The sequence below is a fragment of the Cynocephalus volans genome, chromosome 15 (genome assembly GCF_027409185.1).
Source record: "Cynocephalus volans isolate mCynVol1 chromosome 15, mCynVol1.pri, whole genome shotgun sequence".
Taxonomy (NCBI): domain Eukaryota; kingdom Metazoa; phylum Chordata; class Mammalia; order Dermoptera; family Cynocephalidae; genus Cynocephalus; species Cynocephalus volans.
The window spans coordinates 32,910,886-32,935,881 of record NC_084474.1 but is presented as its reverse complement, the minus strand read 5'-3'; the positions used below and the strand labels follow the sequence as shown (position 1 = coordinate 32,935,881).

The window sequence follows — 24,996 nt, the reverse complement described above, 5'->3', positions numbered from 1 at the left end:
CTGAAATAATCTGATAACCATGGGCATGAAAACCTAATAATTTTCTAATTAGTTCACAAACATTAATGTTTACCTTTGCATTTACCAACTCTGCACAATGTATACATACTGAAGGTAGCCAAAATGCCTAAAATATAATCCCCTGCTGGACTGAAGGAAATGAAGAAGGCAGGAGTCTAGAGATTTGAAGTGTAAGCACGGTGGTAAATAATATTAAATTAATGATGCTAGGTTAAAATATAAAATTCCAGAACCCAAGGTGTCTATCCCCCAATGATAAGATAACCTATTAGGCTTGATGCATATATTTGATATGTGGAAGAAGATTCACCTTAATTATAAAGAGTAATCAAAGCTCTCGAACATTTTATAGCTTCATAAAGAGTTTCTAAACTATTTGTATTATTATATGACTTCCATTTTATCTGTACCCCTGCAACAGTTTCTAGCCCACAAAAACACTTACTAGAATTATTACACATATTCTGAATGCACCTCAAATGAGTTGTATATAATGTGCAGTTAATCATTTTGGCCAGATGCTGAATAGACTTTGCAATGTATTATTTCAGTATTTCTCTACATAAAGTAGATTCCATCTTTTTATTTTCCTTAAAAGAGCCACTACTGCTATATAAAAAATTGTAAAATACCACATTAAATAAATCCATCACAGGTCAAAGCAATATGGTAGGATATATATTTTACAGTACCCCCATACAATTTTACATAAAATTGCCTATCAATTTCTTCTCAATAAGCTACACATTAATCAGAAACTAGGTCAAATACATAAGTCTTCTACAGAGTAAATTTTACATTTCATTCTAAAATCAACAATAACAAAACTATCTAAATTTGTATAGTTGGTAATATATTACGATTTTAAAATTTTTTGTGTGTAGCTGTTGACTATAACCATGACAATATGGAATTGCTTTAGTTTGTGCAGTTAAAAAGTTATTTAGACTAGTATGTACAGTGATACTAAATATGATGCTAAGTGACTTCACTGTCATCAATGTCAGACAAGGTCTATTATCAGTGTGAGCCATTTAGAAATTTTACGATCAAGTTTTATAAGTCCCAGTAAAAAGACCACAAAGACAATCATTTCACTTAAACCATAGAATTCTTTCCAAAATGACTGCGTAACGCGTAACAAGTTAACTCACTATAAAAGTTGCTTCGCCATTTAAGGCGGTTTCTATTTAGTCTTCACCAGTTTCTATTCTCTACTACGAACATTCTATTTTTAAAAATCACTAAAGTCCTCAAGAAATCCCAAAGAGAAATCCTAATATAATTTTAATGCTAAATTTAGAGCAATACATACCTGCTGATCAGCTTAGATTATGTGTACACAGTTTTTGATATTCTCAGTAATTCACAAGATCAGTGACTTTGATCATTTCAAATCTCTTTTTCAGAACTAATGGACAATATGCAGAAAAGAACTTTTATTGCTCGTTCAGCTTTGCTTTCGTCTGCAGTCACTGCTGCCTAAACTCTGCTCTGCTAAATAACTATAAACCCACCTACAAGGAGCCTGGCTAATGAAAGGGGGTGCTTTCTGAACAATAGAAGAATTCCTTTGCATTCAGAAAGCAGAGTTCCCATTAGAACCCAAAATCAGAGAGGCCAGTTTTACCTCTGTTTTTTAATTGAGATTGCCCCAGCCAGCCCTCTTCTACGGTCCAGTGAGACAGTGTTTGTGAAATGATTAAAAAGAACGTGATCTGATCAAGAGGACAGAATAATGGGAAAGGAATGCTAGGTTAGCCACTCTGCTAAGTTCTGGGAAAGAAGACCAATGCACTCCTTAGCCTATTGTTTTTATTCTCATCTGCTCTTTAGCCATTTCATAACACTTTGACTCTATTTACTCAATCTTAAATGGGTTAAAAGTTGGCCGATTACAAGAGAATTTGGTAACAAGTTACAAATCAAAAAAAAAAAAAAAAAGAAAGAAAGAAAATAAATAAAAATCCTTGAATTATATCAAGTTTCCAAAAGGTCATCACTGTCTCTGCTGTGGCCTTTTCCCCATTCCAAATCCTCTATCAATATGTCATAGTGAGTTAGGCAAAGACAAAAGAGAGGCGCAGTGTGAAAACGGCACATATATCTAATCCTGACAAAGCACTGAATAGACCTTCACAAGTATAATTATACTTGTTTATTTGTTGCCACGTACAGAGAACTGATGAAAAAAATCCATCAAAGTGGTATTATGCAGACACCAAGAGCTTCTTTTCTTTGGTTGCTAAAGCCACATTGAGGCTTAAATTCCTTATTGTTAAATTCAGAAGAAAGAAAGAAAAAAAGATTTTTGGCTGGACCTTTTTTTTTTTTTTTTTGCATCAGTTGCTGACAGATCTTTTGTGTACAAGGCTGTATTAGTTCACACTGCTACCTCATTTTTACCCATGATGGAATTCATAATTACAAACTACTGTACAGAAGCTTTTAAAGGGTGTGGTATGCTGGCCAAGAGAAGAGGGTAGTGAAATTGCCCTGTTCTCACAGTCTCTCTTTTGATATATCAAAACACAGGTAAAGTACCTGTGTGGAAGCAGCAGTTAACATCAGAATACATCTTTGATCTCAGGCTGTTAAGTTGGTGCTAGTGTTTTTCTTTAAGTCAGCTTTCTGCAATTTGCTTATTTTAGTGTATGTTTAATATTTCATAAAAGATTGCATAACTTTTTTCCCCTTTGCAGTATTAAAACATTAGCAAGAAAAAAGGCAAATATAAAGATGTCTAAGGATTGAAAATATTAAATAAAAAGGTTTCAAGCTCAACTATTAAGGAGCCATTATGTTTCAATAGGCACTAAATCAAATAACTTATCAAAAGCATGTTTTTAGGAGTGGGGGCTACAAACATGCTTTCTTTTTCTTGCAGAATAGAAATATATCAAAGTAAATGCAATCTGCATAGTTAATGTTTGTGAGCTTTACAATTTAAAACAGAAAAGCTGTAATTTTTCTTTGCTGGCAATCTGGAAACACTCTGGAGTTAATTACAGCTGATTCGGAGTGAACCACACAAACAAAGACCAGTCTATGTCCAGACAATTATACTGCATTAACCAGCTTAGAGCTTCCTGCTGATGTTTCAGGGCTCTTCTGTTACACCCTTCTACCTTCCCAGCACGAGAGAAAATGCTTCTGCAAGAAGGAATTAATGAAGAGAACTGCAAAAGAATGTGTGACGACCTCTCCTGACACGGCAAAAACTTTCCACCCATGTCACGACAAAGGGGAGAAGGTAATTAGGTTTGAATAGAAGGATGTAACCAAATATATTCAGGATCTAAAACAAGCACTTTTTTAAAGAGGGAAAGTTTACAATGACAAATATGAGTTTGCGAGTCATAAGTCTTTTTCCTCATTTTCCTCATTAAAATCTAAAAGAACTATTCAATGCAGATTTGTTTCCTTCTCTATAAATAGGACTCTTGAGATTGATGCATAGTCTTCTCCCTCTCTCACTCTTTTTCTATCTCTTCCTCTCTCCCAACCCTAATTTTCCCTTATCCTCTCTCATGTCACTAATTCTACATGGACTTTATATGACAGTTATCTAGCATAAAACATATGTGTTGGAGAACTGAAGAGGAAAGGTACACTTTACCAATAAGTCCAATACTTCTTAATTTGCATAGTTGTAGGAAATAGTAATTTTGCTCAGTTTTCTTCACAACTTTAATCAAACTCCAGCTACTTTCCTTAGAGAGGAATTATTAATCTCCCCTTAACCAAACTATACTTTTATATGACCCATTTTATTTGTTTACTTCAAGAAAATTTTATAAACAGTGTGCAACATGGACCCAATACTTTAGTTATCCTCTGTAAACACACATTGGTACTTTAATCAATCTAGTTGATTTCTAATTTTCTTATTCATTCAAATTGAAAATGAATAGTTTGCATTGGTGTGAGACAAGGACTTGAACTGTAATTATGTTCAGTGCCTCTTTCTGATTCTTTCTTTGGTACTGTTTTGCTAGTATTCCAGCTGACATTAGGGTTTGTCGTGATTGCTTCATTAAAGGGTAAGGATGTCCTAATCAGCTAAAGTATTACTAGAAAGCTGTTGTTTGCCAATACTATGAGAATAGGCCGACTTTTTTTTTTTTTGCTTCCTTTAAAGAAGAAAAAGATACCTCCAAATGCTAGTGACCCAGCCATACTTAAGTATTAATCATCTTCCCTTTGTCTCATCTATGCAAATGGGATTAGACTTAAATGACTATATGATCCTTTTAATTTTTCTTCCCTAAATAAATATTAATCTATAAATCAATAAGGTATTACATTAAAATACATATAAATATACCCTCTGAAAATAATAAAAGGTTGTGTAAATTACATTCAACTTTACAAGCATCTCATAATGGACAGGATCATTTTCCCTTCTTAGACTGCTCTCCCTCAAATCCCTACCATATTTGAAAGTTCAAGTAAATAACACTGCTAAAATGAAGATTTAACATGGAACCCATTACTTTTCCTTGGAAAACCATGGACTGTATCCATCATTTCTGGAAATTTATAAATCATAGTTGCCTTGTTTTTCATATGTTTATATTGCTAGTTTTTAAAATGTAATCAACTACTCTCTGGCATCCTTATAATCTAAGAGTATTTAGTTGATAATGCTTTTAAATTGTCACACAGGAGCATTTAAAAAATTCATCTTAATTGGTTTTATTAAGGTATATACAACTATAGAATATTTGGCTTCAAAAAGAAATTTACCAGGCTACTGAAAACCTTTGCACACACACATTTTTCTCATACACAATGTGAAGACAATATATTTTACCTTTTGTTTGTATTTTTTCCTTCTTTGTCTATTCATAAGTAAAATTGATTATTGAACTACTGACAACTGAATATCTAAAAGAGAAAACAATTGTATAATTATTTGTATTATATGATTCCCACCGATATGATCTCATAACCAATATAACAATAACTGTAACAGTGTAAGTACATTTTTTTTAAAAAAGCCATTCCTTACAGACTAAATCTACCATAATTATCTTCATAAAACTAATCACAGGTCAGGTATTCCAGCAAACATTCCTGTTCCCTGAGCAATGATTTCAATGATTTTACATGATTTCAAATAGTTTTAATGACGAAAGTTAATATGCACAATTCTTTAAATCACTACCAAGTGGCTCTTACTCTACAGTACTCTTGAGTCTACCAAATACGGGTCTTTTTTTATATCCCATGTAAATATTTCAAATCACTTTACATTAAAAACCACATTAGGACTAGCATAATAGAGAACGTAAATGGCATGTCAATTTTTTTTCTGGATGAAATATTGGCAAATTTATGTTTGATCACCAAGATAAGTTGGTTATATTATTTCTATTATGAAGAGCTTTTTGTTTGGAGTTTTGTGTTGTTTTCTTTTTTGGCCTGAAAATTAATTTGACTGCTGCCCATCAGTGAAGTGAGCAATTCAGCAATTAACTTTGTGTTTTAAATGTATGAACTTTAATTAGATTTCATTATAAACAAACAAACGTCAACCATAATTATAAGCTCCTTGGTTTACCCACATATTATCCTTTTTCAAACAAACTTGATGTCAGACAAATTAAAATCAAGCAGCCAGCAATTTTGAGTTGAATTTTACATGATCTGCTGGTAACCTGATTACTTTAACTTCAATATCATTACAGGAAAAGTATTTCAGGAAAAATAATTACAAGAATTCCAACAGGAGACAAGCTTAATTGTATTGATTCAAAAGATGCATGTTCAGAGGAACCATGTTGGAGGAATAATGTTATCTCAAATCTACAGTTTCTATTAAAATGAAATTGTTCTGCATGAAAGAAGCAATTTAAGATTAGTGTCTGCAGAACTAGAGATACTAAACTAAATAATTATCTAGGCCCAATTATCTTATACTTTAAGTAGCAAAATATCAGTGTGGAGCAACTACAAGGCATGAGGTTTGCAGGTTTATTTACTGACTGGTGTATCTATTAGGACCAAGAACAAGTGGAGCTGTCAGGACATAATGAAGGTAAATGATTAGTTAGCACCAAGCCTGAACTCTTCTTCAATGCAATAAGAGTTAATTAAAGTTTACCACCAAACATCAACCAAAGCAGGATGTTGATCAGGTTTCAGCATTAAGTGCAAACAGACAATAGTTGGCAGCAATTAGTGCAGCTATCAAATGACATGCAATGATAATTATACATTTAAAACAGCTAAAGAGCTGGGGGAAAAACTAATCAGCCTCTTTGACGACAAATACTCAAAGGGCAGGAAACAGGTATCAGATTATTTCACTCTAACACTGTAAATCAATAGAATTAAACAAGAAAAGGTTGTATGGGTACATTATCTGAAAGAGAACAGTTAACTAGACCCAAAATGAAATAAATCTGCTAGTATTGGTCAGAAGATAAGAACTTCTGTAGCTAAAGAAAATAAGTAACTTTTCAATTAAAGTTTCAGAATGAAGTCTGTGTAAAGAAAGTTTAGCTTCTTGGTTTTGTGTAAATTAAACAATGCAACAAGTATCTCACCATAATTACTGTTATTTAAATTAAGTATTAACTTAACACTGCCAAAAGTACTCTATGCCTGAATGTAATCTTTGTGTACTTAAAAATTATCTCTCTTGAAAAGTTTTTAGATGGATGTTAAGATTGAAATTTTTTTAATGTACCTGAATTGAAAACAAAAGCCATATGTACATAATAACTGTAGGAGAGTACCTGAAAAAGTTCATGGAAAGATTCGTATTATCTCTTAATTTTATTTTACCACAAACTTTTTGAAGTACCAGCATATGTAAGGCAGGTCTTCTCTTGATGCCATTCAAACCTATGACTCCTTTCCCAAAGTCAATAAACCTGCATACAACATATCCCTTACAATAATTTTAATAAATCCCTTCATTATTTTCCATCCTGTCTTTTCCACAGTTTGCATAGCCTACAGCCGAGAGCATGTGTCCAGAAATGTGCCCATCCTCATGACTGCCCCTCCCCCCCCCTTTTTCAACTAATTCTGTTATGCTAAGGATTTGTACACAGTGTTGGCTAATCTCAGTATTTCCCTGGAGCTAAATCTAAGCCATGGCCGACTCCCAGCACAAAAATGTCTCTCTCCAAAAGCCCTTTCACCCCCTTCGACACTCATACACTCATTGGTCCTGACATTTTCACTTCAGCCATGACAAATGAGCTGATGACTGTGATGCGATTGCACAGGAGGATGGCTTTATCTGAAGATATATCATTAACTCTCATCACCATCTACTAACATGGCTCTTCTGGGTTCATGTAATGTGTGGTGAACATTTGCGGAAATTTTTTTTTGTAAATATGTATTCTGTCAAGTTGTAAGAAACTAACTTCATCAAAAGAAGAACAGGGAAGCCAGGGTGGGCAGGATGGGGTGGTGGGGGAGGGAAAGAAAAAAAAAAAAAAAAAAAAAGACCAGCATTAACTAAATGTTGCTCTGGGGACTTAAGTAACTCTATTCAACCTCTACCCCAGTGCAAACCAGCCAGCTGACTATCTCTTAAAGGTCCCTTCCCCTCCACACGGGTGGCAAGAGTGGAGCATAATTTGTGAACTGACATAAATGAAGCTTCTCAGATAAACGTGGCTGATCAATCGGCAAGCCAGCCCATCTCTTTGTTTTTACCCCAGTGTGGTACCTACTGTCTTCGCAAACCCTAATTTCCTATGTTATTAAATCTCTCCAAATTCACTTAAGTAGGGGGAAGGACTGTCGAAACCAATTTTACTCCCAGATCATTGTATTCTTCAATAAGAAAGAAGCAATATTTTTCTGACTATCATTAAATGTGAAACTCTTCAAGCTCTTTGAAAAGAGAAGCCTTTCCATTAAGCACAAATGCCACAACCTTTAGCTTAAGTTAGAACCTAAGTTCCAGTTACATAGTTCTTGTTATGTATACTATGGAGTTTACAGAGTAGATCCTTGTTATAACCTCTTCTCTCAATTCATCTGAAGACACACAGCCAATCAGAGTCAACCCTAGCATAACAGACCTCGGGAAAGAAGGTCAGGCTTTGAGGTAAAGTGCTATTCACTCTTGGACCATGCAAGGAGCTCTTTATTCCTGTTCTTATTGGCATCAGTCCCCCTTACTAAAGCAAGAACAAAGCCAAGTGCTCGTGTGAGGTTTATGAATAAATCAGAGGTGAGCCACTTTAAGTGCTGCCCATGATTTCCTTGTCGACAGTGAGCACTTAAACAGGCTTCAATGACCAGCAACTTCTGGCAAACCATAATGATTCCTAATCTGCACCCTGCTTCATTTCAAGAAATAAATGACCCACCCCATTTTTCCTGCAAGTTTTCACCTTTCAGGCAATATTTGTCATATCTCTAACAGTTTAGCTTTAATAATCCCAGAGCAGTCAGCCTGTCCCATGGTCATCATAGGAACTGTAACACCTAAAAAACTTCCTTTGCTTGGATAAATTCCACAAATAAAAACATATCCAGCATAACAAATTATTCTCATTTTAATATTATTGAATTTTTTTATATGGGATGAGCTAAGCCAACTAAGCTGAAGGGGACAGACAGACAGACAGACAGACAGACACACACACACACACACACACACACACACACACACACACACACGATCTTATCAGCTCCACTCTGTAGTTATGTGATGTTTCCCAGGAATTTCCATGAGCTTCAGTTTCCTTATTGGTTAAACAACAGGATTGTGCTATATCCCCTCTGACTGTAAAAATCTATGGTTCTAATATAAAAACCCATTTAGATTGGGCTAGAAGAGAGTTTTCTCTATGGAATTTTCTAAAACAGGCCCAGCTGTTTTTAAGGTTGTATATTTCTTTTCAGTACCTAGATTTCAAGAGGAAAGGCAGATTCCAGTGGTATATTCAACTGAGGTTTTCTATTTATGTCCTTAATTATTACTCATTTATTCATTCATTCAACAAATATTTATTGAGCACCAAAGATTTGCTAATAATATGTTCGTCACTGTGGATGCAGTGATTTAACAGATGTGTGTGCTGCCCTCATGGAGGCTGCAATTTATTTGAGGAAACACTTTTAAAAGCATCATGAAAAATGCTAAGACACTAATTGTTTTCTTTCAATGACGTACATCCTTACCCTGACCAGTACTCAGTAAGTGTTTAGCCTCAAACAAATATGCTTCAAATGAACTGTCAAGTCCAGAGTCTGTTATAATGAGCAGAACATAAGCCATGCCCACATTTTTTTTATTTTTAAGAAATGTATTAATATCATGACCCAAACATACACACCTATTAAGCAAAATCAAACTAAAATTGGGAAATTACATTCCAAATAAACATATTTCTCATAAAAATATAAACAATAACTTAAAATGTGTTTCTTACATGCATCACAACAGGTAATTACTAAGAATAAAGAGATGAAAAAGAAAAAATATAACAGAACTACATTTTAGTTTCTAGATGGTCCCCCAAAATTGTATGTTTGTGTGTCTTAACTCTTATGAACCTTATCATCTTTGAACCTGGGAAGTCCTCCTTTGAATAATGCATTGTTATAAGAAGATAAAGGACTATGATCTTCTCCAAGAGATAAGCCAGGTGGAGACTCATAACTTGGCTATATGTCCCCCCCCACCAGAAAATTTAAGAGTTCTATAACATTTCCAAATAATTAATAGCTGGACTCTTCTCTAGATTGATACAAATTTTGGCCAACAGGTCACCATGTGACAGTATTTATACTCTTCATAGCATATCAAAATATCATAATACCACGTATATAGAAAGGTATTTCTATGACATCTAATCCAGATTTGGAAAATCCTCTAATTCAAAGGCTTTCAAGCATACTGGGTCAACTTCAAGACTGAAATAAGCATTGCGGTCTCTTCTATTATCTATATAAAGGAAAGTCTGGAAACTTGAGTTCAGGTAGACAGACCAAAGTCTGAATAATTTAAAAATTATTTCTGTCCTAGTTTACTTCTCAGAAAAATGAAGACCCAGAAATGCATTAAATATCTAGAAACCTCTCAGAACCAAACTAACTTGTGGTGATGGAGTGTCAAATAATGATGTGAAGGACGATGCACCTATCAACCCAGATGCCGTCTATATACCCATCAAGGAGAAAATATGTGAAGAAGGATATTATCTTTTTACCACACCTCTTAGACATACCCATTGACTAATTCCTATCCCCTTCCCTTGTTGGAGAGAATGGCAACTCTACTCAAAATACGTATGTAGATTTTCTTTATTAGATGCTCCTTAGTTGAGCATTACAGTAAAACCATCTATTGAGGGAAAAAGAAAATTGAACATCGAGGTGTGTATCAGGTCCTGTCACATTCACTTATTTTGATGTTCACAACACTTTATTCTTATGTAGTCTCTGTAGCAACCTTGAGATACAGATGAGGAAACTGAGGCTTAGAAAGATTAAATAACTTGAATAAAGTCATCATAACAGGAATTTAACCCAGGTGTCTTATAGATTTAATATGATCCCTGTTGGTCATTGGGTCGCCAAAAGAATGGAGTAGATTTTCAAATATCTAAAATTTAAGTTAAAGTAAATAAACTTATTTACAAGGAAAAAAGTAACAGAATCAAAAAAGTGCCCGGCCTTCAGTAAGTGGTATTCATTCTGTACACTGTCCTGCCTCTGAAATATACAGCATTGTCTTCATGTACTTTCCTTACCCAGAACGGAAACCTTGTTCTTGTTCACACCATGTTCATGATTATTAAGAATACATTTTAAGTCACTGAGATCATCAGTACTTTTATGAATCATAGGCTCTTCTTGGCCATTCAGAGCACCTAGTCCAACCTCCTACTTACTGCAAAAATATGTTTAACAGTCAGAGTGAGAACAGCCCATGTAGATTCTACTTGGATTCTTTTGGTTACAGAGAACCCACTCTCTCAGAAAAGGCAGTATCCCTGTTGGATTACCACTGCACATTTTCCTTTTCTTCTCTTCACCATGTCCACAACCTGCATATTCATGTATGCAACAACCTTTTTCCAAACAGCCCATATCGTTGAATGACCATTGGTCCTAGAGTTAGGATGTCTGCGTTCTTGTCGTGGCATCCTCCTGCCTTGCTTGGTGACTCAATGATAACATCTCCTGAAAACAATATCCCATATTTGAACATGAACTGGTTGAACTGAGCGACTGTAAGGCAGTTCTCAGGATCTAGCATTCTGATAGTTTCTGATTGTCTTACCACCCCTACCTGCACTTTTCTGTTGAGAATGAATTGGCCAATTCTTAGAAAGTGAAGAAATTTAGTCTGTGGAAGGAAATTTTCACAAGCTATCACTATGAATGTATCTAAAGAGTAAAGAGAGGCACTAACATGGAAAGAGGGGAGAAGTGGGTGTGTGCCATATATAGGCTTCTAGTGAATAGGAGAACACAGTTGCATCTACTAAACCAAAAGAGACGATTCATTCTCATTCTCTATTAAGTGGGCTCAGGATATCTTAAGTATTAATTGTATTATTCCTAAACTTACATTTTTAAAAAGTACTAAGAATTATATTTTACAGAATTTACATTAGTAAAGTATTTCAGGTTTAATGAAAGTACCTTGGGAAACAGAAATCTAACAATGATTGGGCTTCCTAAACTTAGTCTTCCAAGCAGGCAAATTTTAAGATTCTTCAAAAACTTCCCTCTTACAAAGTTTTGTTTTGTTTTGTTTTTAACAATACAACAAGTTGTCATAGCCAGCTCATATGTTTTTGTATTGTAACATTGTTAAAGCTATGGGTTTCTTTTTCTTTTTTACAGTGAAAGAAAATAATTTTATGGACAGTTATAAAATACATATTTTAATCCAAAAGTCAATTTTCCCTAGTTAAAATGATTTACAGTAAATATTTACAGAATGATTTTTGTTTTTATAGCTGCAACACAATGGAACCTATAAACTGTCTTTAGAAGGATGTTCTATAATGCATAACTATTTAGTAATTATCATCCAAGCACTGTTGTATCCCAAGGACAGGCAAACATTAGGAATGGCCTATCATCTGAATATATGATGCTGGTGTGTGAACCCTGACCTAGATCACCAAAATTCCTACTCAGGACTTGTCTAGGACCATCAGGGCATTGTGATATATTACCAAAATCAGTGTGCCTAAATTCTTAATTTTATATTTTTATATATATATATATATATATATTTTTATATTTATATATATCTATTTATATTTTTATATATATTTTATATATATATATTAATCTCTAGAATGTTAAAGTGGCTAATTATATTAGGGATAAACTGCTTGCCAAATATGACTTTAGTGTTAATGTCATTTTATGTTGAGCACGCACATTCAGAAGTGCCCCCAAATGGCAAATATTTATTTCACTCACAAACCTTTAAAGAGTAGGGGAGTAAAGAACAGCTATTCCTGAACTGAGGATTGTATGTCAAACATGAAACCATATCAAACTTTCAAGGCAACTTGTGAAACTCTGAAACTAGGGAATTAACAGAACATCAAATCCAGCAAGATCACAAGGGGCACAATCCTCATGCAAGAAAATAATGCCATTGAGCCCTCATTAAAAGCCCATTTTGTCCTTAGCCATCAAAGACTGTGAGTGCACTAAGATCTTGGTTATATCATCAGGGATAACTAAAACAAGTGCCAAAAGAAATTGTGCACTTTTAGTTCTCACATGTGTCCATCTGTTCACATATAAACATATATTCTGCTTTTTGTCTGATTCCTAAAATCTTGATATTGGAATACCCTGGGCTTTTGCCCATTTCCTAAGAATGCAGACATCACATAAGCTACTATTAACCCATGTGTGATCCACTTCCATGGTGGCTGGAAAACTGCCAGTTACAACACATGGTGCCTGGTTAACAATGTCTTAAAATATAAATGAATTTATTTTTTAAATTAACACATTTTTCTTATGGAAATACCTTAATAAGACTTTCTGCATGTAAAACAATAGCCTCCATGTGGATATTTTTTTGTTCTTTTAAGACTTTTTTCAAGCATATCATAAAGTTAACCATAAAAGTTTCTGAAACAATCCAGAATTTCTTGACAAATTTTAAAAAGAACTCTAGTAAAAATTTTGGGTGACTATATAACAAAGATCAAACAGTTTTCCTTTACAATATGCTATATTCTGGAGGCAACCCTTACACTTTAATTCACATGAAAACACTTCTGATTTCCCAAGTTTCCATCTAACCATCTTTACAGTATGTCAGCAACTAAACCATTCAAGTGATGAGGCAAATGGAAGTTTTACAGTCTAGAACAAACAAGTTAGACTAACGTCTGGTGGAATCTTTCAGCCCTGCTTTGGGGCTGTCTTCAATGGGTCATTTCTGGTGACCTCAAATGGAAAGTACTTGGTTTTTAATGTATACACATAAATAACTATCTATGCTGCATTTGATTTACATATGTCCAATAGAACCAATTCCCATCTTTGAAAGTGTGTTAACACTTACAGTATTTTAACCACGCTAATTATGGTTGAAGAAACATCATTAAGAGCCCTGATCACACTGTCAGCTAATAACCAGTTATAGCTCTAAGTAGTTCCAACAGAAAGCCCTATCGTAAATGTTTCCAAGAGTGAACATACAGTACTTGGGCATTTTGTAAAAGAAGTATCTCTAAATGAAATACACAATACACCTACAAAGCAACATGAAGACTGCATTCAGAACTTTAAGAATTAAATCCTAAGAAAATAACTCTGTATCTTCATCTTCTGCTATACCTTCCCAGCCACAAAAGCTGATAGGCCACTTAAAACACTTGACATTACCAAAAGTCAGAATACACAACTCTTTCCCAAGTGAAGTATTCCACCAGTCAAGACAGTTATTTATAGCCATTGGGGGGTGGGGGGGAGCCAACACACTATATATTCCATCAGTAACTGAATTAAATATCCATGCCATACTGTCAACCTTCTCTAAAATAACTGTTTTTTTGCCAGCAAAGTTCTGGGAATTCTTGATACTCAATAGTCAATATTTGGCTAGCCTGGCATGTTTCTGAAAGCTGTTCTATATACAAACCTCTGTTGATCATCCTCTAGCTACAATATTGTCATAAATATTACCTCCCAGTGATGACGAAAACTCAAGGCATTATATAAAGTTGCTGAAATCTGAGCCCCTGCTTGTTTTCTCAGGTCTTGGACAAACATAACTTTCAGGAGAGGAGAGCACAGACATAAAGAAAGAGAAGCCTGCATTTTCATCTTCCTTTCATCTTAGTCATTCAGTCAGCCATTCAGAACCCTATTCAACAGAGCTTTTCATTATGCAAAAAAATGCTAATCCTTTTCCGATGCTTTCACACTTGTATGAACCCCCATTCCTTCAACTGAAAAGCAATTATATCAGTTTACCTTTCTGTCAAAAACAGGATTAATATTCCAATAACAGAATCTCTTTTCTTTTCCTATCTTTTTGCTTTAGGAAACCAGAGATTATTAGTAGAGGCATTCTTAGAACAAGAATACATTATTTTAAATATGATTATGTTAACCAATGGGTGGAAAAGGAAGAAGAAGAAAAAGTCCTTCGTTACTGCAGAAACTCTTTTCTGTGACACAACTGACCTTCCCTTTACAGATACCCAAAGAGAATGAAATTCACTCTGGCCTATTAATCAGAAACAAATTATGAAAGAATGTAGCTGGACTGGTTGACACTATCCCATCTTGGGAGACTCAGTAACAGCCTAGTAACAATGTCCTCTTCATGGGTAATGAACAGCCATGACAAATGGGGCAGAGAAACTATTTATTTGCATATGCAAATTCCCACACAAGGGAAACATGTACAAACAAGTGTCATTGTAAGGTGGATTAGGAAAACAACGCTTTCTTTTTAGGACATTCTGCATCCCAGAGCATTAGTCAGCACAATTAAACCAGTCTCCATGGAGACTAATGAAATTTCACCATGGTATGAGTTAAATTAGATAGCTAGTTATGTGTTTCCACAGTCCTACTTGAAATTCATTATTGTTTCAGAACAATACAGCAATTGTGTCTAGCTGATCTTTGCCAGCTCAACAAGCTCCTAAGTTGACAATTTGCATATGTTAATATAATTAAGCACTAATTACATGAAACTTGTACATATTCACATGCACTTTCCCTGGGCGCTTCTCAGTTTGAACCTTGGCCAAGTCTTTAACTCTTAAAATGGTCTTAGAGGGGAATAAAAAAAAAAAAAAAGAAAAACTCTGCCTGTGGGTACAGCCTCTAGGCAGACACAGAGAGGCTCTTCATTTATAAACACAAAGCTTAACCTGGCTTCTCATATTTCGAGCAACGATGACAGAAAATATTTTGTGAGTGTGCTGGAGACCAGACACATAAGGGAAATGAAGACGGAGGATGGATTAGTCTTTAAAGACTCATGAGTATCTTCTCAAAGGAAAGCAGTAACATTAATTTCAGAAAAATGTTAAGAAATTTTGTTCTCATTGACATTGTCAAACGTTGGAAGATGAAAATAGTTTGACAACAACAACAAAAAATAGCAAGTAGTAAAGGGAAAAGGAGTTAGCAGCACCTAATGAGCTTTACATAAATATATGCAGAGGCAATTAAGCAATGTTAATTACTATGACAGCAGTTAATTGAATATAATTAGATATTTAAGCCACTGAATAAAGCATAGTTAAGATTAATTTTATTGAGATTAATTGTAAATAAGGATAGATTAACTCTGTGTTTTGACATGCATAAAAAGTAGTTCTGCAAATTAAGCAGGAGTGTGTCCACCAGTCCAAAAATCATATATTATTTTAATGTCACACCTCAGAATCATCTCCTCGATAAACATGACTTTTCAAACCCAAACAGACAGGAATCTTGAAGAAAAACAAACAGCTTGCAGAGATTAAAGAGCCTTTTGTCCTTTTTCATGTGCATTTCTTTTAACAGACTAAATTAAGCGAGTCTGGTGTACGTTTTTTAGGAAGGAACATTTCACACTGAATGGAAAAAATGTTCTATCACATATGAAATTCATGCAGCTGTGCGGAACTTGGTCCAGATGGTTTAAGACTATAAAACACCACCAAATGATAGACAGTAGGCCTTCCCAAGATTATGTGATAAACTCACAATCTTTTATTTTGACCCTCCCCCAAATTTCTGCTTTGTATTATTTCCAATCATATCACATATTGTCATTTATAATTGTGCTTCTCTAAGAAGGTAAAAAGAAACCCACATTGTCCCTACTAAGTGCTAGAAACAAAATATTAAAAGAATAGAAGGCCTCAGATATCAGCTATGTCATTCAGCCACAAATTGCAATGATAGCTATGACAACAAAGTATGCAAATGACAGCACTTGATTATTACTCTCACAAACAATAGTTTCTAAAAATATTTCTTAAGAAAATATTGCTAGATGAAAATCCCCCCAATATTTTCACACCAAGCTAATTCATGCATACTCTTTAAGAAAATTAACATACTCCTCAAGAATGCTGAACAAATCACTAATAAGAAAGGAGCTTCAATTGATTTTGAAATAAATCAATAGGTGATTAACATAATATTTTTAAAATAGCAGAATATATATATATATTACATAAACATATATATTATATTTTCAATACCTTTTAGCTTTTAATCGAACAAGGGCTTTAGACTATTGAGCCTGGCTCTACACTGCCTTACAACTTCTTTAGGATGCCTTTAGTCTTTATAACGAAAATCCTAAAATGGTCTGTGAAACAAGACCACGACAAGCCATTCTGCTGTGAAAGATTTTAAATCATCTAGCCTCTTCTAATAGACTTGAGACTTATTGAGGTAGAAACCATAAAAAATGAAGAAGGGAAATTTAATCCCTGAAATATTGATTTGCACATTAATATCATATAGGCAGAGGGCAATTTTGCTTCGTGGAAATGACACATTGTCGACCCTTGGTGAAGTCAGAGCCAATCTAACTGCTGAACATGTCTGAATCTCAAGAGTTATTAAGGGCTTCCCTTCTTGCCTTTATGACTTTTCTTCAGCCTACCAATGCAATCTTAAATGTATTATCTTTAAGAAATAATTGTAAAACCTCAGGGGTTTTCCAGTTAATGGAAGGGAGGCCAAACCACATCAGATTCTGAAATGCAACATTAAACCCTTGCAATCAACAAAACCACCTCAATTCTCATCCATCCAGTGCAGGATCTAATATTGTTATTAGAGATAATCAAATTTCATTGTGTAAATTTAGGTTCATGGTCAGAATGGAAGCAGTAAATTCTGCAATATTAAACAGCGATTTTCTCATCCTCCTTTATGTTTTCCTTTGCTGGTGCAGCATCTTTTAAAGTAATTCAACTAGCTCAAAATTAATGAACAGATTTGGGCTCATCTGCTAAAAACTGCAAAAGATTACAATAGAGCTGAATGTGTTTGCCTCATTTTTAACTTTTAGTGGCAACTTTCACTTCACAGACCCAGAGCCCACTATCCCTGTCTAACCCCAGTTGGAGCTATTGCTTTGACTTACACAGCTGGTTTACCTGACCTTTCTTTGTTCCTTGGGTACATTTCACTTTTCAGATTTATGGTATTTCCCCCATATTTCATTGACCCTATCTTCATTGCCATAAAAATGAAAACACTTGAATATGAGTTTACTTTTTTTCATCCAAAAGCAACCAGCTATTGAATAAATACAGTGATGCTCTCCCCATTTATGCCATAAATATTAAAACCATTTAAAAAAATAACTGTATAAACCTTATGATCCCCACACTGAAGCCAGGTGCAAGAGGTTATAACAGCTGGCTAGCCATCTTTTATTTTTGTGTGCCTTCCTGCTGATTGAAACCGCAAACCTTGAAAACTATCAAATATTCCCTTAAGGATTTTTTTTTTTTAAGATGAGGAAGGAAAAGAGAAAACCTTCATTCTCTTTAATATGCTCTTCAGTGGAGAAGAAAAACTCTAAAACACAATCACAGAGGTAGTGAAATAATCCTGAAAGTCTCTTCTGTTTTATTTAAACCATCCTTTCCAAAATTTCTATAAACAATTGTTTTTATTCTTCAGTTAGAAAAGAGGAAAAAGAAAAAAGACAGAGAGAGAGAGAGAGAGACAGAGAGAGAGAGAAAGAAAGTCTGAGCTTGCTCTGTCAGTTTTGCCAGTAAATATAAAGTAAAATAAGTGTTGATGGCACCGAGAGTGTTACATACCCGGGCTGTGTTTTTGCATTGCTCTCAATGGAAGCGATCGATGCCCGTGTCACTGTCGCGTCCCAATCGCAGCCAAGTCTCAGCCTTAATCTAAGCAACACCCGAAAAGGCAGCGGCAGCCGCAGCCTCTCCCTCACTCTTCCATCCATCCACCCAACTAAAAATATAATACTACATATGAGCTTTAACCATTCCACGTTTATAGGGATCAAGCCACTGAAAATCCAGGAGAATACAATAAAAAAAAAAAAAAAAATCCCTCCTTCTGTCTCTTGTCTCTCTCCTCTCTCTCTTCCTCTCCTCTCTGTCTCTCCTTTTGCCATCTACATGATCCTTGATTAAACATGGAACAGAGTTAATAAAAAAGGGGGGTGGGGGTGGGGAAGGGCTCAAAGAGAGGAAATGCAACTGTCAGAAATCGGGACGGCCAGATTTCCTGGTGAACCTGCCTCTGTCTGAGTCAGTGTCAATCCACCATCTTCCACCAGTGAACTTGTCTTTGGGTTTTTGTTTGGTTGGAGGGGGGGTGTTGTTGTTGTGTGTATGAGCTTTTTTTGGAAGGGGGGAGGGGAAAGGCAAGGTGGGGGCCGAAGGTGGGGGGGGTGGGAGCAGGGAGAGTGTGTGTGTGTGAGTGTGTGTTGAGTATGAGTATGTTTATGTGTGTGGGGTGGGGGGGCCGTGTTTGCGATCTAAACCTTTGGTACCTACAAGGAGGGTGTCTCACCGAACGGTAGCTAAAGCCTCACCAGAACCGCGCGCAAGTGAGCAGCCTCGGCCAAAGGCGCCAGCTGGAGCCTCTCTCCGGGCCGGACCCCAGCCCGAGCGGCCGAAAGGAGCCCCCGCCCGGATCGCAGGTAACAAAAGAAATACGAACCAGTGTACGGTCTTCTGGGGGAAGGGGGACAGGATGGTGAAGCTTCTGTAACTTGGGCATCGGCAGAGAAACTTTACACAATTCTATGAGGAATTTTATTATTATCCCCCCCCCCCGGTAGAAGAGAGCAGGAAGAGTGGGGGGGTGGGGGGGACAGAAGGAGAAGGAAGGCGAGACTCGGCGCATTCCAGCCCCTCTGCCCCTAGCTGCTCCGGGGGGGAAGGCGCACTTGATGCCGGGAGAAGCGAAGGAGGTGAAGTTCATTTGCAGACAGAGGGAACCCTTTGGCGGGAGGGGGGGGGGGCGGCGAATGAATCAGTTCTCACGGCCGGCCGGAGCCCCTCACTGCACACACACACACACACACACGCACACACACATACACACATATACACACACACGCACACCCCTTGCCCTTTGCCAAAAAGAAAGGAAAAGATTCTTGACCCCAAGCCGCGGGTGTCTACCCTCTGGTCTAACGCATACCCGGCGGCGAACGCGCCCGGAGCTTAGCTGCCGCCGCCGCCTCTCTGGTCCCCGGCCCGAGTCCCCGCGATCCCGCCTCCTAACGGACCTGCCTTCCGTTTGCCGGCGCCCGCACCCGCGCCGCCGAGAGCCGCCCTCAGCGGTGCCCGCCGCCGCCCGCTCGGCCGGCCGGGCGTCTACCTGCAGCCCCGGCCCCTGGGAACCCCCTCCCCAGGAGGCACGGACCCCCGGGCCTCCGCCGGCCCCGTGCACTATGCGTCCTTCGGGAACTTGAGAAGGGAAGGGCGGGGGGAAGATAGAAGGAGGAAGAAAAACGAGGCTGCAGAAGGTCGGGATCGGGGTGGGGAGGGGAGGGGGTGGGTAAAGCAGGGACAGGGCAGGGAGCGAGGGGCTCCAAGCCCCACCGCCCAACGTCCAAACTTTCGGAGGGTGGGTGCGGAGAGGAGTCATCCCCACCGGGCTGCGGGGGCACGGGCCGAGCGGGGACCCCTGACAGTGCCCGCGCCGCTGCGGAGCTGACAGCTTCCCCGATCCACGAGAACGCCCCAGGCTCGCGGTGAAGGCAGAGCCCGAAAAGGCAGGAAAAAGGAAAGAAAACTGATCCTCCACTTCATCCAAAAGTTAAATCCCGAAAAACGCAGCCCCCCAAAGAAAGTAGAAAATCAGGTCCCTCCGTGCCCCCTCCCTCCCTCAGCAGAGCAAATCCTTCAGCCAAAAAAAGGAGGAAAGAGATAGAAAAGGGGGGCCGAGCGGAAGAGATGGTCGGGATGAGGGGATGTGTGCGAGAGCGAGCGAGCGAGCGAGCGAGGGGCAGAGAGGGAGAGAGGCGGAGAGGCAGAGAGGGAGCGAAATATCAAAGATTGTGCAAGATCAGGCTGGAAAGATAATCGATACTCGACCTAAATTTAACACAAACTACTCAATAAAAGTTAAAGAAAAAACTTACTTTCCATTTCCCCTGCAGTTCCTACTCGATCTTCGCCTCTTTTTTGTTTTGCTTTTATTTTACTTACAGCTGATCACATCCAAGTAAAACGAGAGGGTTCATTAAAAAAAAATAAAATAAAATAAAAAAATAAAAAAATAATCCTCGAACTTTATTGGGTGAAAATAAAAACGCTGGAGCAGAAAGTGGGGGGCACGGAGCGGTCCTCGGGGGTCCGGGAGGAGTTAAAGCATGTGCCGACCGCGGTCTCGCTGTTTGGTTGTGAAGGGGTTGGGAAAAGGAGGAAAGGAAATGAAAATCCGATATGTCTTTATTCTGCTAATTATTATCGTTTTAGCCCTGTTTAAAAAAATGGCTGATTAAGTTGAGTGCGCATGTCTTTGTGTGTCTATTCCCGATATGCACTCTGGGAATGAGAGAGGAGAGTGAGGGAGAGGGAGACCGAGAGGGGGGAGAGAGAGGTGTAATTAGTGAGGTGATCAACATTCCCCAGACTGCAAATGACGCGCAGCCCGGACTCGAGCAGCCCGGGAGCCTCGCGGCTTCCAAGGCTCCGAGCGCTGCGGCTGCAGCCCGGGACGCGGCGACCGCGGAGAGGACAGGGATGGGGACCTGCGGGGCTCGCACCCCACGCACCCCTGAGCGTGACTCCCAAAGTTCATTACACACACACACACACACACACACACACACACACACACACACACACAGCAAGGAGGGTGAGAAATAAAACATAAAGACCGCCAAAGCAATGCCCTTTAAGCATTCGATATATATATATATATATATTTTTTTTTTTTTTTTTTTTTTAATGAGGCAAAGTCATTATTATCGGACCAAAGATTTGTTTACTAGGGAGCTTTAAGCAGAAATATGAGTTAGGGTAATGAAGAGCTTTTCTTTGCCTAGTTCATCCTGCTACGCACATGAACGCACTTTAATGGCGAAAGGCGGGGGCCTGAGCAAATATGCAGATATATGTAAATAAAGGGTGCCTGGCTGTGTGCAAACACCGCTCAGCCCAGCCTATTTCAAAGGAGGAATTGCACTGTGGATCCGCAGGCACTCTCTTTAAACACGTATCTTTCGCTTGCATACGCAGGAGAGAAAACCCAGAGCATGGGAGATGGAAGCGGTTAGTTTAGTCAAAGTAAACTTCCAAATGAGAAGAAGTGATGGTTGCAAGGGTTATAGTGGGGGTACAGTTCTAGCCTTTTTGTAATATTCTTGAATATTTGATCAGAATTGCATAAGTTCAATGTAATAGCTTTAAGAAGACTTAGGGAAAAAACCTTTCATATTTCGAGTCCGTTGAGTTATCTTTCTTGAAGCACATTATGATGAATTTTAAAACCCCACTACAGATCTCATTAGAATGAAATATACTTGGTATTTTCTGGTGCAAAATTTAAGGTGGCTGATTCTCATTTGAAAATCTAATTATCTCTTTCCAATATTACAGATGTGAATATGAGTGACACTTTCATTAAAAGATAATTAACTAAAACTAGGAATAGACATACTTTTAAATACCCCCTACTGAATATGAAATATATGTGTGTGTGTATACATATATATATATATATATACACATATATATGTATATACATATATACATATATATATTCATTGCTACTCAGCATCTTGGTACACTGCTACACCACAGGTCACAAGTAGAAACAATCTATGTAATATTTCAAAAATTGGAATTCTAGAGCGAAAGTGAGTAACAAATCAAATGAACTAAAAACAGGAAATACTTGCAATGTCCAGCTTCCTGGACAGGTGAGGCGTCAGCTGCTTTTGAGTTGACAGGCCTTTGAAGTTCTGGATCGCCAGGATCTGCTTCAAAACCTTGTCTTAGGCCTTAAGCACCAACAGAAAGGTTTATCACACAAGCACTTGAAACTACAGAGGCTGCAAACATGCATCTTTCTGGGCCTAAAACTTGCGTTATCAGGGAACATTTGGAAAATCCTAGGACTGATGCAAATAGAATTAAAAACCAAACAAAACACCTGGGAAGATAAAAGCATAGTCCTCAGAAAAGCAGACCTAGGCCCAGATAAGGCAAGCTGGTTGCCTTCAGCAGCTGGCTAAGGTTACAATGAAAGTCCAGAGGCTTGGAGTACAAAATAAAACCTAGATATGGTCTTTATTAAGAGAAAAAAGCAAATCACCACCTTAGGAATCTGGAGTCCGTGCATGGTGTTTTATAAACCTGGGCTACTAAACGTTAACAGAAAGAAAATGATTTACTTCTCCAAATACTCTATTCCATTTTAAATTTCTTTGGAAAGAAATCTGCTCAAAGTTGGAGGCTTTCTAAGATTTAAAAGTTACTTTGTTTACAGTCCCACCTTTACACAGCAACTGTATCACCAATTTGCTAGCAGTATCTGATTGCACCTCAGTGGGATTTATCCATGTGCCTTAAGAAACATACATGCACACAGGGGTAAAATTTAAATTCTCTGTAACTTGCAAGTGAAAAAGGTGTTTATGTAGCGTTACTGTTTACCAAAAAACACCCTAGAGAGCAAAAATTCTGGCTTAAAAAAAAAAAACTATTTGAGGTGTGTGCATGGGGAAGGGGGTTGGGAGCTTTTAAAGAGACTGAGGGGAAATGAAGGCAGGGAAACTTTCAGGTTCAAATCAGAAAAGATCAAGCCCTTTGCGGGATGGGGCTCCATGTACAAGCTCACTGATGGAAAAACCATTTCCTGCGATTTCAGACGGGTAAATGCGTATGATGAAGGAAACACCTGAGAACAATAAGTCTGTTTCAAGCTCAGGTGAAGAAAGGGGTCTATTTCTGGCATGGAAGAATAGGGGAATGATGATCATTTCGTTTTTAAGTTCTTTATTTCTTTTGCCTTTTTCTCTCTGAAACATCATCAATAACATTAATGTCATCCATGTCAAAATAGCAAACTTCAAATGAGGAAAATCATTTTAAAAAATTTGGGTGGTTATTTCTCCTCTACGCCTCCCACCCCATCTTTTCCTGGAAAATACAGCTGTGTGTGTGTGTGTGTGTGTGTGTGTGTGTGTGTGTGTGTGTGTGTGTGTGTGTGTGTGTGTGTGTGTGTGTGTGTGTGTGTGTGTGTGTGTGTGTGTGTGTGTGTGTGTGTGTGTGTGTGTGGTTAGAGGAAGCGGTTATTGAATTCAAAGTAAGAAAACAAAAGGAAAGAGGATTTGTGAGAGGGGTGCCCACTTTTGCAATCCCTTCTGCTGGCGAGTATTCCCCTCCTAAGGCGCACGCGTGTTTTGTTTTTAATCATCTCTTTCTCATCTCCTTTCACCTCTTTCCTAAGAAGAGGGGCTGGGGGTGAGGGTCGGGGGTTAATGGGCTGAGGGGAAGGGGCAGAGAGGGACTAGCGCAGAGTCAAGAGTTTCCTCCAGGGCTTGGCCTCGGAGCGCGCCCGCGCGAGGAAGGCTGTCGCGGAGAAGCAGCGGCAGGTCTGCGAGGGGTGGGCCCCGGGGCGCGGAGCGAGGCGCCGCGGGCAGGGGAGCGGCGAGGCGGGCGAGCCCGAGCCCAGCCCGCGGGCTGCTCCGGGGCGCGGGCGCGATCCGCGCGGCTCGATCCGCTGCGCCGCTGCGTCGCGGCCCCTCGCGCCGGGAATCCCAGCTGCTCCTCCCGGCTCTCTGCGGACCCCTTACCTTCCACCTTTGACCCTTTCTCCCCCCCCGCCCCCGCCCCATCCCACTGTCCCTAAACTCTGCGCGAACCCGCCGCCGCCGCCGCCTTCCCGGAACGTTGGCTACTTTTTATTTCAAAGTGAAACAAGCTTCCCTGTCTCACCAAGAACTTTCCCGAGACCCTCTTCTACACTTTCCAGGGCTATCCCAGCCGAGCCATGTCCACTCCAGAGCACTCGGACCCTGACACTGAGCGCTGAGTTGGGGGAGAACCAAAAAGTGATACCAGGTGGCTAGGTGTGGAGTGTCGAAGGCAAGGAGTAATTAATATGGAGACAAAAGGTAATTTCCACTTCCAGACTTTTTCCTCGGAGTGTTTTCTTTCCCAAATCTACGCCGAGGACACTCCGGGCTTTACCATCGGTTTAATGAGTCATCAGCGATCTGTCCTCCCCTTACCCGGTCACTTCACCAATCCACTAATAAATACCCCCCTTCCCTCTCCCCCACGTCCCTCCAGCTCAAGATCAGCTCCAGCCCAAGGGGAGAAGGTGCCCAGTCTTTTGACCGCGCTTCCGGGGTCTATAGAGCTCAGTTTGAAACGAGGTATTACAAGATTTCAGCGTTAGGAACCCTTTTATATCACCACAGACACTTGCAGATCCTCAGCCCCCCTCCTCCTTTCCTCTTTCTGTTGGATCTTCTCCACCCGGGGGCTATTTAACAAAGGCAGTGTGTTAACTAACATTTTTGTT

At 38.6% G+C, this 24,996-nt stretch overlaps 1 protein-coding gene across 2 annotated transcripts in view; it reads right to left on the bottom strand.

Annotated features, from left to right (window-relative positions):
• ZFHX4 (zinc finger homeobox 4) overlaps positions 1 to 20,854 on the bottom strand; it is a 177,387-nt gene extending 156,533 nt beyond the window's left edge. The window contains exon 1 of one of the 2 annotated variants that reach the window (XM_063079312.1): positions 20,600 to 20,854. The gene's annotated coding sequence lies outside the window, so the exon portion shown is untranslated. Of the gene's footprint in view, positions 1 to 18,293; positions 18,378 to 20,599 lie in introns of those variants that run through there. The other variant, XM_063079311.1, reaches the window with a different exon arrangement.
• Positions 20,855 to 24,996: the final 4,142 nt, after the last annotated feature.